The following is a 15,645-nucleotide window of genomic DNA, read 5'->3' as shown; positions in this document are numbered from 1 at the left end:
GGAGGCACAGTGGGAGGGGACGGGGGGGGTTGGGAGGGAAGGATTACCGAGGCTTTTGGGGGTGATGGATCTGTTCATTATTTGGATTGTAGTGATGGTTTCATGGATATATACACATTTCACAATGAATCCACTTGTACCTATGCACAGTGGTGGATGTTAACCAGACTTACTGTAGTGATCATTTCACAATGTATACGAATAAATCATTATGCTGTATACCTGAAACTAATATACAGATGTTCCTTGACTTATGATGGCGTTATATCCTGATAAACCCATCATAAGCTGAAAATCTCATAAATCAAAAATGCATTTAATACACCTAACCTACTGAACATCGCTGTTAGCTTAGCCTAACTTAATCATACTCTGGACACTTACATTAGCCTACATTTGGGCAAAATCATCTAACACAAAGCCTACATTATAATAAAGTGTTGAATATCTCATGTAATTTATTGAATACTATGCTGAAATTGAAAAACAGAATGATTGTATGGGTATTGCTTTCATGCCATCATAAAGTTGAAAAATTAAGTGGGGAACCATTTGTAATGTTATATGTCAATTATATCTCAATTTAAAAAATCAAATATAGGGTGCCTGGGTGGCTCAGTGGGTTAAGCATCTGACTCTGGATTTCGGCTCAGGTCATGATCTCAGGGTCCTGGGATGGAGCCCCAAGTCGGGCTCTCTGCTCAGCAGGGAGTCGCTTCTCCCTCTCTCTTTCCCTCTACTCCTCCCTACCCCCACCCGCTTGAGCTCTTTCTCTCAAATAAATAAAATCTTAGAAAAAGTAAAAAAAAAAAGCCAGTATTATATTTAAAAAAAGAAATTCCTTACTAAAACCCATGATCCATATATTTGCAAGTTCTAAATCACATGTCTATTCAATTTTAAAAGCCTCACAAAGCATTAATCTCAATCTACACTAAGACAGAGATCATTTATTACCAGGCTTTGTCACCTGTACCTAGAAAACTCCTGTCTATGAGAACGTCAGAATCTTTCCATGTTTGGCCAAATGGGATCCTCATCTCTAATTCATCAGCTATAATCCTGACATGGGAAGCTCAAATGATTTCTTTACAGGACTTTATTTTTTCATTCTTTCATCACTGCTCTTAAAGTAAGTTGGGCACATAAGAGATAATGCATATTCTAGCCAGTATATACATAAACACAGATTGGAAGAGCCTGGGTCACAGAAGGAGAACACGAGGTTATCTGCAACGATTGTTCACTGGTATAGGGAACCAATAATTGATTGGGGTGTTTCCTGGTAGTAAGTTTCCAGGATAATTAATGAAAACATTTATATCACAAGAATGAAATGAAATGTAATGAAAACATTTATTTCAACAAGAAGAGAACACCAACTTACATATGTCATGGTTTGATATCTGCAAAAACTGATCAGTCTTCCTTGGGGTTTCTCTACTGGAGAAAAACAAGAGAATCCAGAACTGGGAAGGAAAAAGAGACCCTGTGAGAGCAAGCATGCTTTAGTGTTACTATATAAGAAACTGAATGTTTTGCTTCTCCATTGCATTTTACTTAATACCTCCCACCATACAAACACACCCAATTACAAAAGAAGGATTTTAGATAAATTGAAACTCTTCCCCTAATCCCCAGAAATGCAGATACTTCAGCAGACAGCTTTCTGGCTAGTCCTCCATTTTGGGGAAGCTGTTCAGCACCTGAGACTGGGCTGCTCAGTCCTGCCCTGAACACATTCTCCTCCCTTCATTCACAGCTTTCAGGATTGAAAAGGACCTACACCAGCCAAACCACACCTTACTTCCTGGCTTTGGGATCAGTGAGGATGAACAGGTTAGAAAGGGTGTACAGGTTAGGGGCACCTGCGTGGCTCAGTCAGTTGGGTGTCAGGCTCTTGATTTCAGCTCAGGTCATGATCTCAGGGTCCTGGGAAGGAGCCTCGCGGCCGGCTCCCTGCTCAGTGGGGAGTCTTGCTTGTCTCCTTCTCCCCCTGCCCCTCCCCCTACTCTCTCTCTCTCAAATGATAAGTCGTTTAAAAAAGAAAAGAAAAGAAAGGGTGTACAGGTTAGAAAAGCCATAGAATTGGTCAGGCAGGGTTCAACATTCTGATTCCAGAAAAACTGACTGCTGAATACATTACATACAAAATGTGAAGGGAAAATAACGAAGACATGGCAAATACTCCAGAAATACTGTCAGAAAAATCAGATTATGAAACCATAGCTACACTATACTATTTGTAAAATATATGCATATCTCAATATTGAAAGGCTGACAGTAGACAGAAAAAGTCCAGAAAGCTATACACTCATACAGTGCTTTTCTTTTTCTCTTAATTTTTTTTTTCTTGGAAAGTAATAATAATTGCCTACACACAAGAGACAGGTTTCTTTACATAGACATTTGAAGAGAAGATTTCCTTTGACATAGGCGTTTCATTGTACTGATGAATGAAGAAAGGTGAAGCTCACGTGGCTAATCTTAGCCAAAGTGTATTTGTGTGTGTGTGTGTGTGTACGTGTGTGTGTACACATGTGTGTGTGTGTATGTGTTCCAGAATATTGTTATGCAATCTGAGTCATAAAATCTCAAAATTTCACCAGGGATCAAGTAACTAGATGCTTAGAAAACAAAGCTGATGGAAAATACGTAAAGCAACCTCAAGAAGGTCATGTCTCAATAACCAGTTTTTAGAGATAATATACTGTTGCATTAGACTTGACCCTAAAACTTACATATTTCTTTGAGATATAATTGACATACAACATTATATTAGTTTCAGGTATATAGCATGATTCGGTATTTGTATATATTGCAAAATGATCACCACATTTAAGTCTAGTTAATATCCATCATCATACATAGTTACATTTTTTTCTTGTGATGAGAACTCTGAAGATCTACTTTCTTAGCAACTTTCAAATATACAATACAGTATTATTATTATAACAGTATTATTAACTATAGTCACCATGCTGGGCATTACATACCCATGACTCATTTAAAACTGAAAGTTTGAACTTTTTGCCCACCTTCATGCATTTCACCCACCCCCCACCTCTGGCAACCACCAATCTTTTCTCTGTATCTGAGTTCAGGTTTTGTTTTGTTTTTTTTTTTTTTGAGGGGGTGGAGGATTAGATTCCTCATATAAGTGTGATCATACAGTATTGCTACTTGTCTTTCTCTAACTTATTTCATTTAGGGTAACATCCACCCATGTTGTTGCAAATAGCAAAATCTTCTTTTGAATGGCTGTATAATATTCCTCTGTATATATGGCACATATTTTTCTTTTGATCTTGATGAGAATTTCAGTATATGAAGTTACTGATTCAATGGCCATGTCTTAAATTAAAATGTATACGCATATGAACCTTTGTTATGTTTTAAGTGGAAGTTGTTTTCCAAAATGTGCAAAGTTCATTCTTTTAAACAGTATTTACTTGGTCTTGGAGAAGTACATTAAATTTGGATTGTTTTGCTAAATGGTTCTTGTTTTCTTCAGCTACCAGTAATACAACACTCTCTGATTTTTATGTATGCTCACCACTGGATTACTGCCTAAAAGATGGGTAAAGTCTCTGAGAATAGTCTTACATATATTGATGTTGAGTTTTCTTCACAGAGCTATTTTCCACCCTGTTAGTCACATCCTCCAGAAAGCTGCTGAATTATTCTATTAGTTTCACTTACATCAACATCATGAGAATAAAACAGGTAATGTAGGAGTTACCATGTGATCCAGCAACTCCACTCCTAGGTATATACCCAAGAATAGAAAATACACATTCACTCAAAAAAAAAAAATCCAAAACAACTTGTACACAAGTGTTTGTATTTATAACAGCCAAAAAGTGGAAGAAACCCAAATGTCCATAAACGGATAAAGAAAATGTGGTATATGCACGCAAGCGAATATTATGCAGCCATAAAAATCAGGGTTATTTTATACAAGTTACAACGTGGATGAATCTTGAAGACATCATGCTAAGTGAAATAAGCTAGTCACAAAAGGACAAATATTGTTTGATTCCTCTTATATGAGATTCTTAGAATAATCAAATTCATAGAGACAGAAAGTGGATGCCAGGGACTGGGGTGGAGCGTAGAAGGGGGATGGGAAGTGTTTAATGGGTAGAGTTTCAGTTGGGGAAGATGAAGAAGTTCTGAAGATGACTGGTGGTGATGGTTGCAGAACAATGTGAATATACTTAATGCTAGTTAACTGTATACTCAAAAATGATTAAATGTTGGGGCACCTGGGTGGCTCAGTTGGCTAAGTGTCTGACTCTTGATTTCAGCTCAGGTCACAATCTCAGGGTTCTGAGATGAAGCCCCACATCAGGCTCCACTGGGTGTGGAGCCTGCTTAAGATTCTCTCTCCCCACTCCCCCCTCTAAAAAAAGGTTAAACTGTGAAATTTTGTTATGTATAATTTACCACATAAAAAAACAAATGCAGTACTTACACATAATTAATAGTGGTGCATTAATAGTGGTACTGGTTATACAACCCTGTGACTATATTAAAAACTACTAAATTATATACTTTAAAAAGATATATTTTATAGTAAAGAATTATATTAATAAAAAGGGTAAAAATTTATACATAAATTTCTTACCATCACAGTGCTTTTTTAGGTCAGCATAATTTGACAGTAAGGTGACAATGGTAGCTACTGTCAGAATAACATCATTCCTTATAAAATCACAAGTCGCATTATCTGAATCTCCCTAGTGGCCTCTGATGCATTTATTCCCATTCAGTGTTTACCTTACTTACTAAAAGAAACATAAAAGTAGCAACCATGTCATTTGAGTCTTTTTTATCAACCCAAATACTAAGATTGCATGATTAAGCATATCATAAGCACTTAGTAAGAGTCTGATTGTTTTATCCCAAATTCTACTCCTAGGAATTTATATTAATTAAATATCTACACAAAAATCTACCAGTAGGTAACAGGTTAATTAATTCAGTTCTACTATATGATGGCATATAGACCATTATTAATCATGATACTGGTCCAGGCTAATAAATATACATAATGTAGGAATGGCATCCTGTTGAATTTTTTTTTTAAGATTTTATTTATTTATTTGACAGAAAGAGAGACAGTGAGAGAGGGAACACAAGCAGGGGGAGTGTGAGAGGGAGAAGCAGGAATCCCACTGAGCAGGGAGCCCGCTGTTAGGCTCGATCCCAGGACCCTGGGATCATGACCTGGGTCGAAGGCAGACCTTGATGGCTGAGCTACCCAGGCGCCCAGGCATTCTGTTGAATTTAAGACAAAATCTGTATTCAGATTTTCTAAATGTGGAAATGTTCTTAGAGTCCATGAGATTTGATTACCTTGGTTTTTCATCAGTAAAATCCAGAGTATGAAGTTCACCTACTAAATACTAATATTTTAGAGAAAGATAATCTCTATAAAAACTTAAGAGTATGCTATAATACTATATTAATGTTAGCTATTTTACTGAAGAACATTTCATGTTCTCTAATTGATTATTACAAAAGAAGCAATTCTAAAATCTCCTTTCTAGAGTAAAGTTGTGCTTCTTAGCTCTACTCTTATAACACGCACAAAAAAATTGAGGACCTTGGCTTGAGAATGCATTTTTTTTAAAGATTTTATTTATTTATTTGAGAGAGAGAGAGTGAGAGAGAGCATGAGAGGGGAGAGTGTCAGAGGGGGAAGCAGACTCCCCGCTGAGCTGGGAGCCCGACACGGGACTCGATCCCAGGACTCTGGGATCATGACCTGAGCCAAAGGCAGTTGCCCAACCAACTGAGCCACGCAGGCACCCCAAGAATGCATTTCTTCTGAATAAAATATTAAGAGTATCTAGGAAAGAAATTTGCCTTTCCCCTAACTGCAGCAGCAAAAAAAGACACTTTTTTGAATCATAATTTGCTCAATGAATCTGATCTGATCAGGTGTCTCATAAAGTGAGAACATTAATAAGAGGCTCAATACCTTTAATCGGTGAAAGAAAGAAATGTGAATAAGTAAAATTATTAGTTCTTTTCTCTTAGTACAATCCATACTTGGAAATGTTTTTTGGAAGACACCTAAAAAATCAGTTATTATTGCAAAATTTTGTAAAGCCAATCTTAAATCTCTTCTTAAAAATTTAACCCTGGGGGTGCCTGGCTGGCTCAGTTGGTAGAGAATGGGACTTTTTTTTTTTTTTAGAGAGACAGAGGAGAGAGAAGAGAGAGCAGGAACGGGGGAGGGGCGAAGAGAGAGGGAGAGCGAATCCCAAGCAGACTCCATGCTCAACGCAGAGCCCTACAGAGAGCTCAATCTCACGACCCTGAGATCATGCCCTGAGCTGAAATCAACAGTCCGATGCTTAACTGAGCCACCCAGGGACCCCAAGCATGTAATTCTTGATCTCAGGGTTGTGAGTTTGAGCCCCATGTTGGGTGTACAGATTTCTTAAAAATAAAAAAAAATCTCTAAAGAAAATCTAACTCTGAAATACCGTCTGTTTGATACTTGCTGCCCTGGTAATTAATTTAATGGTTATTTCTATTATCTAAAAGATGTAAATATCTGGAAAGTTTTTCAAACCAGAAATTGTCACTTCTCTCTTCCACTCACATGCACATATAATAAAACTCATGGACTGGGCGCCTGGTTGGCTCAGTTGGTTAAGCCACTGCCTTTGGCTCAGGTCATGATCCCAGGGTCCTGGGATCGAGTCCCACGTTGGGCTCCCTGCTCTGCCGGGAGCCTGCTTCTCCCTCTGCCTCTGCCTGCCACTCCTCCTGCTTGTGCTCTCTCTCTCTCTCTCTGTCAAATAAATAAATAAAATCTTTTTTTAAAAAAATAATAAAACTCATGGACTCTTTTTGCAAACTCAGATTCTTATTTCTTTATGGTTTGACTCTTACACTTAATGTGATCATACTCTTCAAAACAAAACAATACATACATACTAAATGGAAAAAATATTAATAGCATAACTCTGGGTGATGGGAATGAGAGTAGTTTATATTTCTTTATCAGAAGTTCCTTAGGATACTGCATGTTTTACAACAAGCCTTCATTAATACCATCCCCAGAATATAAGGTATTTCAAAATATTTCAAAGACATTTCAACATATGACTAATGTTAAAATGTCACAGAGAGCAGCTCAGTCAGTTGAGCAACCGACTCTTGATTTCAGCTCAGGTCGTGATCTCAAGTCGTGAGATCAAGCCCTGTGTAGGGCTCTGCCCTCAGTTCGGAATCTGCTTGAGATTCTCTCTCCCTTGCCCTCTGCCCCTCCCCTACCTCACTCATGCTCGTGCACGCACTCTCTCAATAAATAAATAAAATCTTTTTAAAAAATCATAGAGAAAAAACAGGAACAGGTTGTTCATTCTTGTATTTATGAAACCTGAACTCTATGCATGATATGGGCAATTATTACAAGGGAAACAAATTACACCTAGTCCTTGGATATCCTTTGGTTATATCTCCCCAACACTTTCATTACCAAGATTCTACTGAAAATGAACACAATACAGGTAAGTGGCACTTGCAGATTGCATCATAGAATGTAATAAAGGTAGAAGAGTGTTTGATATACAATAGATGCTTGATAAATGAAGCTACACCACTACCCTTCCTCAATAAATAATTAAAATATTTATGATGCACTCCTTGGAAAACTTCTCACAGTAATACCTTCTTAAGTGGAATTCATATTTAATTAAAAATTTTCCAGGGTATTACTGTTGATAAATATGAATATTGCTTAACATTATAGAGTGTACATTTTCTTCTTAAGTCTAACTCTATAAACATAATCTTTTTTTTTTAAAGATTTATTTTAGAGAGAAAGAGCATGTGCATGAATGGGGGAGGGACAGAGGGAGAAGAAAAGAATCCCAAGCTGACTCCCCCCTGAGTCGGGAGCTGTACTAGGGGCTCCATCTTACCACCCCCAGATAATGAGCCAAAACCAAGAGTAGGACGCTTAACCGACTGAGCCACCCAGATGCCCCTGTATAAACATAATCTTATCAGCTGCATAATAGTCAACCATATGGGTTCATCATTAAACACTTCCATAACCCTGAACATTAATTTTTCACATCATCAAAAACAGGAAAATTGTTCTTGATTCTAGACCAAAAACTCTGAATCTTTTTGGTCTACAATAAGAGAATACACAGGAGGATGTATTGATAACCCAATGAACATGAGAATGTTAACGAGGTTTACCTCAGTAGTACCCAACATCCACTGGGAAGAAACCAGATCACAATTAGGACATTTCTGACAAAGGAAAGCATGCCCTAAAACCAGTAATTTTATGAAAGAAAAACTAGCCCAAACACTGATTTTTTTGGATTTAACAATTCTTTCCTCCTCATCAGGGTCCTTCTTTGGGGGAATGGCAGGACCAGGTAGGGAGTCATACATAGGACGCCAGGTTTTCCTTGGAGTACAGAATGACTTCGTTGTACAACATTCTCTAGGTCCACCCCTGCCCTGCTCACACACACACAAACAGATGGAAGTGGGACAGCGTGTAATCTGTGTAAGGTTTACAGCAAATCCCTGCGGTCAGATCTCTGGGAACGCCGTGGTTCTGAGACACGTGGCTGCCCCTCAGAGCTCCCAAGTAAAGAATTTCCAAGGCGTTCCCAACCTCGAACTTCGTTCTTACGACCGTTCCCCGGTGGCAGCCTCAAGTAGCTGTGAGGAGAGAAGACGAAGGAAGCAGCAGGGAACCTAGAGCCATGGGACAATGACACAACAGAGCCACAACAATCGCCGCACAGGTAAAAGACACGCAACCAAATGCACATCACACGCGCACAGCTACGCACCTGTCTCACTCTCACTCCACAAGCGTACCCACTGTAACGGAGGCACATCTCGCCGCGCGCGCGCCAACCCCCCCGTCCCTATAGACACACACCACCAACCCCCACCTGTCCCTATAGACACACACCACCCTCCTCTATGGTGCTTGAACCGCAGGCCTGAGATCACGGTAACAACTGGCCGCCCCTTCTACCGGCTTCCACGCTTTAAAGACTTCCTCCCCCACCCCGGATTAACTTGGTTGTCCGGAGTCCAGCCTGTCCGCACCCCGTGCTCTTACATCCTGAGATGAGTTCAACTCACCGTGCCCAGCGCGAGAACCGCGCGAAAATGGAAGGGAAGCCAAAGATCCGCTGTGGCCGCTGCCCTCTGGGAAATGTAGTTCGAACCTGAATGTCCGTGGCCGCGGTGGCTTGTGGGAAAAGTAGCCCGCATCCCAGAAGCCTCGCTAGAGCGCGAGTTGGCCGCCGGGACGTCCCTGCGCGGGCACCCCGAGAGTTGTCGCTCTGAGGAGTGCGGCACGCGACGACTGGTAACGCTGGAGGGGAAACAGAAGAGGGCGCGGTGCGCACGTCCTGGTGGTCCAGATCAGGCTAGAAGGCAGGGAAGGGCAGTCCGGAACGGCGGCTGCCGAAACCTCAGGCCTGTGGGTGCAGAGCCGCAAGGTAGGGTCACTGGTGCGGCCCCAGGGCCATGGCGGGGACTCTGGTGCAGTGTTCCCTAAGGTAGCTGCAGCCTGGTGATAACATACAGGAAAGTAACTTTTGGTACTGCCAAGAATGGGCTGGTTTTCTCAAGACACCGTGTTAGCTACATTTAATAATGGTGAGTAGGAGGAAAGTAATATTAATTTAATATTTTACACTAGGATATATTCAACGCTGACTGAGTAATTAAATGTAAAAGTGATCTGGTGATAATCTTGTATATGTTTGGCAATATTGGTTTAGGAATAGCTTTTCCAAGCATAATCAAAGAGAGAAATGTTATATAAATATTAAGATTTGACTGGATAATTATTTGTCAGACCCCCGATTTAGTTCTCCTTCAATATTGTGTTGGGTATTCTCGTCTTTTGCCTCTCCATACAAACTTTAGTATCATTCTGTCGATATCCACAAAATATCTAGCAAGGATTTTGTTGTTTAATGTTTTTATGATGAAAGGCTGTTGAGTTTTGTTAAATAATTTTCTGATCAATTGATATGATCGCGGGTTTTTCTTTTTTCAGCTCTAACCCTGTTTTTATACAAGAATCCTGTTGATATAGAGGAAGTGTAGGGGTGGGGAAGAATTTTAGGTCCTAGTCTCTCAGTTTGCCTGAGACCCTGAGCTGTGACCTGCACAGGTTCTTCTCAGGTCCTTTCCTCCCTCAACCAGGTAGGTGACACAGGAGGGCTAGAGGGGGCTGGGTATTTCCCTTCCTCCACATTGGTTATTCTCTGGTAAATTAGTTTCCCTTGAGGGCAGGTGGACACCAGACTATCTAAAATATTTCAAAATGCTTATTTTCCCCTCCCCCTGCTAGAAGCGTGAGGAGAATTTCTTCTTATCTTCATTCTGAGAAAGTGGTGATGTTCTTAGAGGTCAAACTCAAGAAAGTGGGGGCCTGTAGGAGTTTTTAACTCTCAAGCTGGTCCCCACTCAGTTTCCAGCAGTTCATCAATTCCTACCAGTCCCTGACTCTAGCAGCTTCTCCTTCAGGTTATCTGTGATTCTCTCTCCAGTTCTCAGACCATTTGTTTGCCTTGTGACCTCAATTCTCTGAGGGCAATAAAAAGAATTATTAATTTTCAGTTTGCTTATTAGCTTTTTTTCTTGCTTTGAGGACAGTAGTGATCACTTACAAGCTTTTTCCATTTTGGAGCAAAAAAGCAGAAGCCCTTCTGATTTTGTAATAGTAACTTCTTTGATGTGTAATATACATACCTAAGAGCACAAATAGCCTAAGTACCGCTGGATGGATTTTCAGAAACTGAACACATCCATTTATTTTTTTTTATTTTTTTTATTTTTTTAAAGATTTATTTATTTCTTTGACAGAGACACAGCGAGAGAGGGAACACAAGCGGGGGGAGTGGGAGAGGGAGAAGCAGGCTTCCTGCCGAGCAGGGAGCCCGATGCGGGGCTCGATCCCAGAACCCTGGGATCACGACCTGAGCCGAAGGCAGACACTTAACAGACTGAGCCACCCAGGTGCCCCGGCAATCTTTTAATTTATATCAATGGAATTACACAGTATATATTCTTGTATCTGACTTCTCTTGCCCAACATTGTTTGTGTGATTCACCAGTTGCATGTTGTTGCATGTAGTTCTAGGTTGTTTATTGAAGTAGGAAATGTTGGGGTTTGGAGCTGATGGCCAAGAAAGAATTCTTGAGATATCTTCGGTGTAAAAAGGTGGTTTTATTAAAGCATAGGCACCCATGGGCAGAAAGAGCTGCACTGGGGTTATGAGGAGTAACTGATTATATACTTTCAAGTTGGGAGGGGGTCAGGGATAGCATAAGTCTCTAAGGAATTTTGGAAGCAAGGTTTCCAGAACCTTGAGGAGGCTGGCTATTGTTAGGAAAAGGTCATTTATTATTGTCTAATAAAACCTTAGTCATGAGACCCTTCAGATGTATGTCAGTGAGCCATATGCTTGAGGGATGATTGCCAACATATATCTTGGGGGTAGAGATAAAGGAAGTTTCCAAAGGAATTTTTATATGTTAAATAAGATTTACTGGATCCTGAGGCACTGGACTAAGATTGCCTTTTGCCCTTAGCAAAGTGTCAACATCGAGGCAGCTGAGCACCTAGAGGTAGATCACTCTACCTGTTTCAAGGTCTTGTCAGTGGCAGTAAAAAAAAAAAAAAAAAAGAATTTGTTTCTCCTCTGGATAAGTGCAAATTAGCAAACCCAGGTGGCCTAGTCACAGGGACCAACTTAATACCCTGCAGTGTCTTTTTTTAGCAACATTAAAAAAGTCTCTTGCCCTTAACAGACACATGAAAAGAGGCTCAACATCACTCATCATCAAGGAAATACAAATCAAAACTACAATGAGGTATCACCTGACACCAGTCAGAATGGCTAAAATCAACAACAGGAAACAACAGGTGTTGGCAAAATGTGGAGAAAGGGGAACCCTCTTACACTGTTGGTGGCAATGCAAACTGGTGCAGCCACTCTGGAAAACAGTATGGAGATTCCTCAGAAAGTTAAAAATAGAATTACCCTATGATCCAGCAATTGCACTATTAGGTATTTACCCAAGGGATACAAAAATGCTGATTTGAAGAAATACATGCACCTGATGTTTATAACAGCATTATCAACAATAGCCAAATTATAGAAAGAGCCCACGTGTCCATCGACTGATGAATGGATAAAGAAGATGTGGCTTATATATATAGGGGCACCTGGGTGGCTCAGTCAGTTGGGTGTCTGCCTTCGGCTCGGGTTGTGATCCTGGGGACCTGGGATCGAGCCCTGCCCCGGGCTCCCTGCTCAGTGGAGAGTCTGCTTCTGCCTCTTCCTCTGCCCCTCCCCCTGCTCATGCTCTCTCTCTCTCTCAAATAAATAAAATCTTTAAAAGAAGAAAATGTGGTTTACATATGTGTGTGTGTATATAATGGAATATTATTCAGCTATAACGAATGAAGTCTTGCCGTTTGCAATGACGCGGATGGAGCTAGAGAGTATTATGCTAAGGGAAGTAAGTCAGTCAGAGAAAGACAAATACCATATCATTTCACGCATGTGGAATTTAAGAAACAAAACAGATGAACATGGGGGGAAAAGGAGAGGCAAATCAGGAAACAGACTCTTAACTATAGAGAACAAACTGAAGGTTACTGAAGGGAAGGTGGGTGTTGGGATGAGTTAAATAGGTGATGTGTATTAAGAAGGGCACTTGTGATGAGCACTGGGTGTTGTAAGTGATGAATCACTAAATTCTACACCTGAAACATATTACACTGTATGTTAACTAACTGGAATTTAAATAAAATCTTGAAAAAAAAAAAGTCTCCTGCCTTTTGTTTCAGGAAATTTGAGCTACTTACACTGGACTTTCTTCCCTACTATGGTAGTTATTAATGAATAAAATCTTTCTTTACCACCTGTAAGTAGCATCCTGCTTTGCTTTTCTTTGACAAGACCTAACTTTTTTCTGAACACCACTTGTATCAGTGTTATGAGTAAATGTAAATGAACACTAACAAACCAAACAAAATTGTACTGTTGTAATTTGGGTAAGGGTGTCATTTAAATTCAGTAATTATATACATACAGAGATATGCGGTTATTGATCTTGTATTTTAAGTCTAAGGGGACAAATGTAATTAAATGCATTACTTGAGAGGAGAATAAGAGTATTGAAAACCTTGTATTTTGGTAAGTATGACAATTCCTGGAGCAGTGACTAAAAGAACTTACCAACCAGTAAAGGGAAAAATTGGAGTAATAATTTTAAAAATCCAACATAAAGGAGAGAAAAAGGAAACATGCAACATAGAGTGAAATATAAAATGGCACATTTAAATCAAAATATTTCAGTAGCTGCATTAAGTGTAAATGGTATAAATGCTGCTTTTAAGAGACAGATGTTACAGGTGGATTTAAAAGTCTTGCATAGGGGCGCCTGGATGGCTCAGTCGTTAAGCGTCTGCCTTTGGCTCAGGTCATGGTCACAGGGTCCTGGGATTGAGCCCCGCATCGGGCTCCCTGCTCTGCGGGAAGCCTGCTTCTTCTCCTACTCCCCCTGCTTGTGTTCCCTCTCTCGCTGTCTCTCTCTCTCTGTCAAATAAATAAATAAATAAATCTTTAAAAAAAAAATAAAAGTCTTGCATACAGGATCTTTCCACTGCCTTGTTCTGCCGCCTCTACCCACACAGGCCTAAGCCCTGTCTGCTCCGGCACTGAGATTCCACATTTTGGGCAGCCCTGGGCCTTGCCTAGCAGAACATCATGCCTCCAGGAGCTCCACTAAAGGCTCCTCAGGTCGGCAGATGGCTGAGTTCCAGTGGAAAGCATGGAACCTCTAAGGCCTCCGTGAAGTGTAGTCCAGTGCTCCAAGAATAAGGGGACAACCAGAGCTGGGTCATCAGTCCCTCTCTGCCACAAGACTGAGCCTGAAGCAAAGAACTCCCGCCCAGCCTGAAGTGAAATGCTTCATAGGTTTCAGCACCTGCCTATTCAAGCTCAGAAGAACATATTCCATGAAATGTTTAGTTGCAGCAGCATAGCCTTCTGGAAAATGTCCAGGCTATGAGTCCCAAAACAGTGGAACTGAGATGCTTTCTGCCACCTCTACTGTGGGAATGAAGACCATTCTCAGCAATCACACTGTCGCCGTTCCAGAAAAGTCAACATCACTCTGAAGGGATGCACTGTTAACTGTAAAGGGCCCCAGAGGAACTCTGTGAAGTGACTTCAATCACATCAACGTAGAACTCAGTCTTCTTGGAAAGAAAAAGGAGAGGCTCAGGGTTGGCAAGTGGTGGAGGAATAGAAAAGAACTGGCTATTATTCCCACTATCTGTGTATAGAACATGATCAAGGCGTTACACTGGGCTTCCGTTACAAGTTGAGGTCTGTGAATGCTCACTTCCCCATCAACGTTGTTATTCAGGAGAATGGTTCTCTTGTTGAAATTTCCTGGGTGAAAAATATATCCACAGGTTTGGGATGAGGCCAGGTGTGGCTTGTTCTGTATTTCAAGCCCAGAAAGATGAGTTAATTCTTGAAGGAAATGACACTGAACTTGCATCAAACTCAGCTGCTTTGATTCAGCAAGCTACAACAGTAAAAAACAAGGATATCAAAATGTTTTTGGATGGTATCTGTTTCTGAAAAAGGAACAGTTCAGCAGGCTGATGAATAAGATCTAAGTTGTCCAGCTACAAAAACAGCAAGATGCCACATGATTTTTCAGATGTATTTGTGATATTTTAAAGATACAATAAAAGCTGTATTGATTTGGGGGAGAAAAAAAAAAAACAGCAAACTTACTTGGAGAGGGGGAGGTTGTTGTGAAACATCTCAGTGCCCAGCCTGACCTAAATGGGAGTCACCCAGCTTGTGCCAGAGACTTTGGAGAGCACTTGCTCATCCTAGGAGTGCACAGATGCATGATTTATGCTTTTGTGTGGGGGTGAGTCTGGTTTCAGTTTGGAGTGCAGAAGGAGAGGCCTGGGTGTATTAGAAGCAGGCCTGGCCTGGTATATGTAGGAGATGAACTGGCATTCTAGGTCATAGCTGGGGATGTGCATAGGTTTGTCCAGAGGGGATTCTGGCTATGTATGACCTTAAGTGTGATTGCAAGTGTGACATATTTTGAGTGAAAAGCTCCATGGAGGGTGTGATTGTATGAGAGTGCAGAGAGAACATGCGTGATCATTTTCTGAATGTGGGTGAGAGGGACTTGTGACCCCTGATCCTCATTTCTTTGACTGTAAAATGGTGAAAATAAGGATGTCTTTTTTTTTAAGATTTTTTTTACTTATTAGAGAGAGAGAGCACAAGCATGTGGGAGTGTGCGGAGGGGCAAAGGGAGAGTGAGAAGCAGAGAATCTCAAGCAGACTCCACGTGCTGAGTAGGGAGCCCCACACTGGGGCTTGATCTCAGGATCCTGAGATCATGACCTGAGTGGAAACCAAGAGTCTGAGGCTTAACTGACTGAGACACCCAGGCGCCCCAATAAGGTCATTTCTTCTTGGATGCCATTTTACTTGAAAATTTGGAAGACATAAAGCTAAATAATTGATCTAATTAATATAAATAATATTAAACAGGATTTTAATATAATTTTAT

At 40.6% G+C, this 15,645-nt stretch overlaps 1 protein-coding gene and 1 pseudogene across 4 annotated transcripts in view; one reads left to right on the top strand and one right to left on the bottom strand.

Annotated features, from left to right (window-relative positions):
* The window catches only part of LOC116623243 (zinc finger protein 573), a 61,173-nt gene extending 54,480 nt beyond the window's left edge, over nt 1-6,693 (bottom strand). For all 4 annotated transcript variants that reach the window (XM_032390199.1, XM_032390200.1, XM_032390210.1 and 1 more), the window contains exons 1-2: nt 6,620-6,693; nt 1,388-1,469 (exon numbers count right to left, since the gene is read on the bottom strand). The gene's annotated coding sequence lies outside the window, so the exon portion shown is untranslated. The remainder of the gene's footprint in view (nt 1-1,387; nt 1,470-6,619) is intronic.
* Nucleotides 6,694-13,694: 7,001 nt separating this feature from the next.
* LOC116623307 lies at nt 13,695-14,715 on the top strand (annotated as a pseudogene).
* Nucleotides 14,716-15,645: the final 930 nt, after the last annotated feature.

The sequence above is a fragment of the Phoca vitulina genome, unplaced genomic scaffold, assembly GCF_004348235.1.
Source record: "Phoca vitulina isolate PV1807 unplaced genomic scaffold, GSC_HSeal_1.0 scaffold58, whole genome shotgun sequence".
In the NCBI taxonomy this organism is placed as follows: Eukaryota; Metazoa; Chordata; class Mammalia; order Carnivora; family Phocidae; genus Phoca; species Phoca vitulina.
This window is presented reverse-complemented; position numbering and strand designations above follow the sequence as displayed.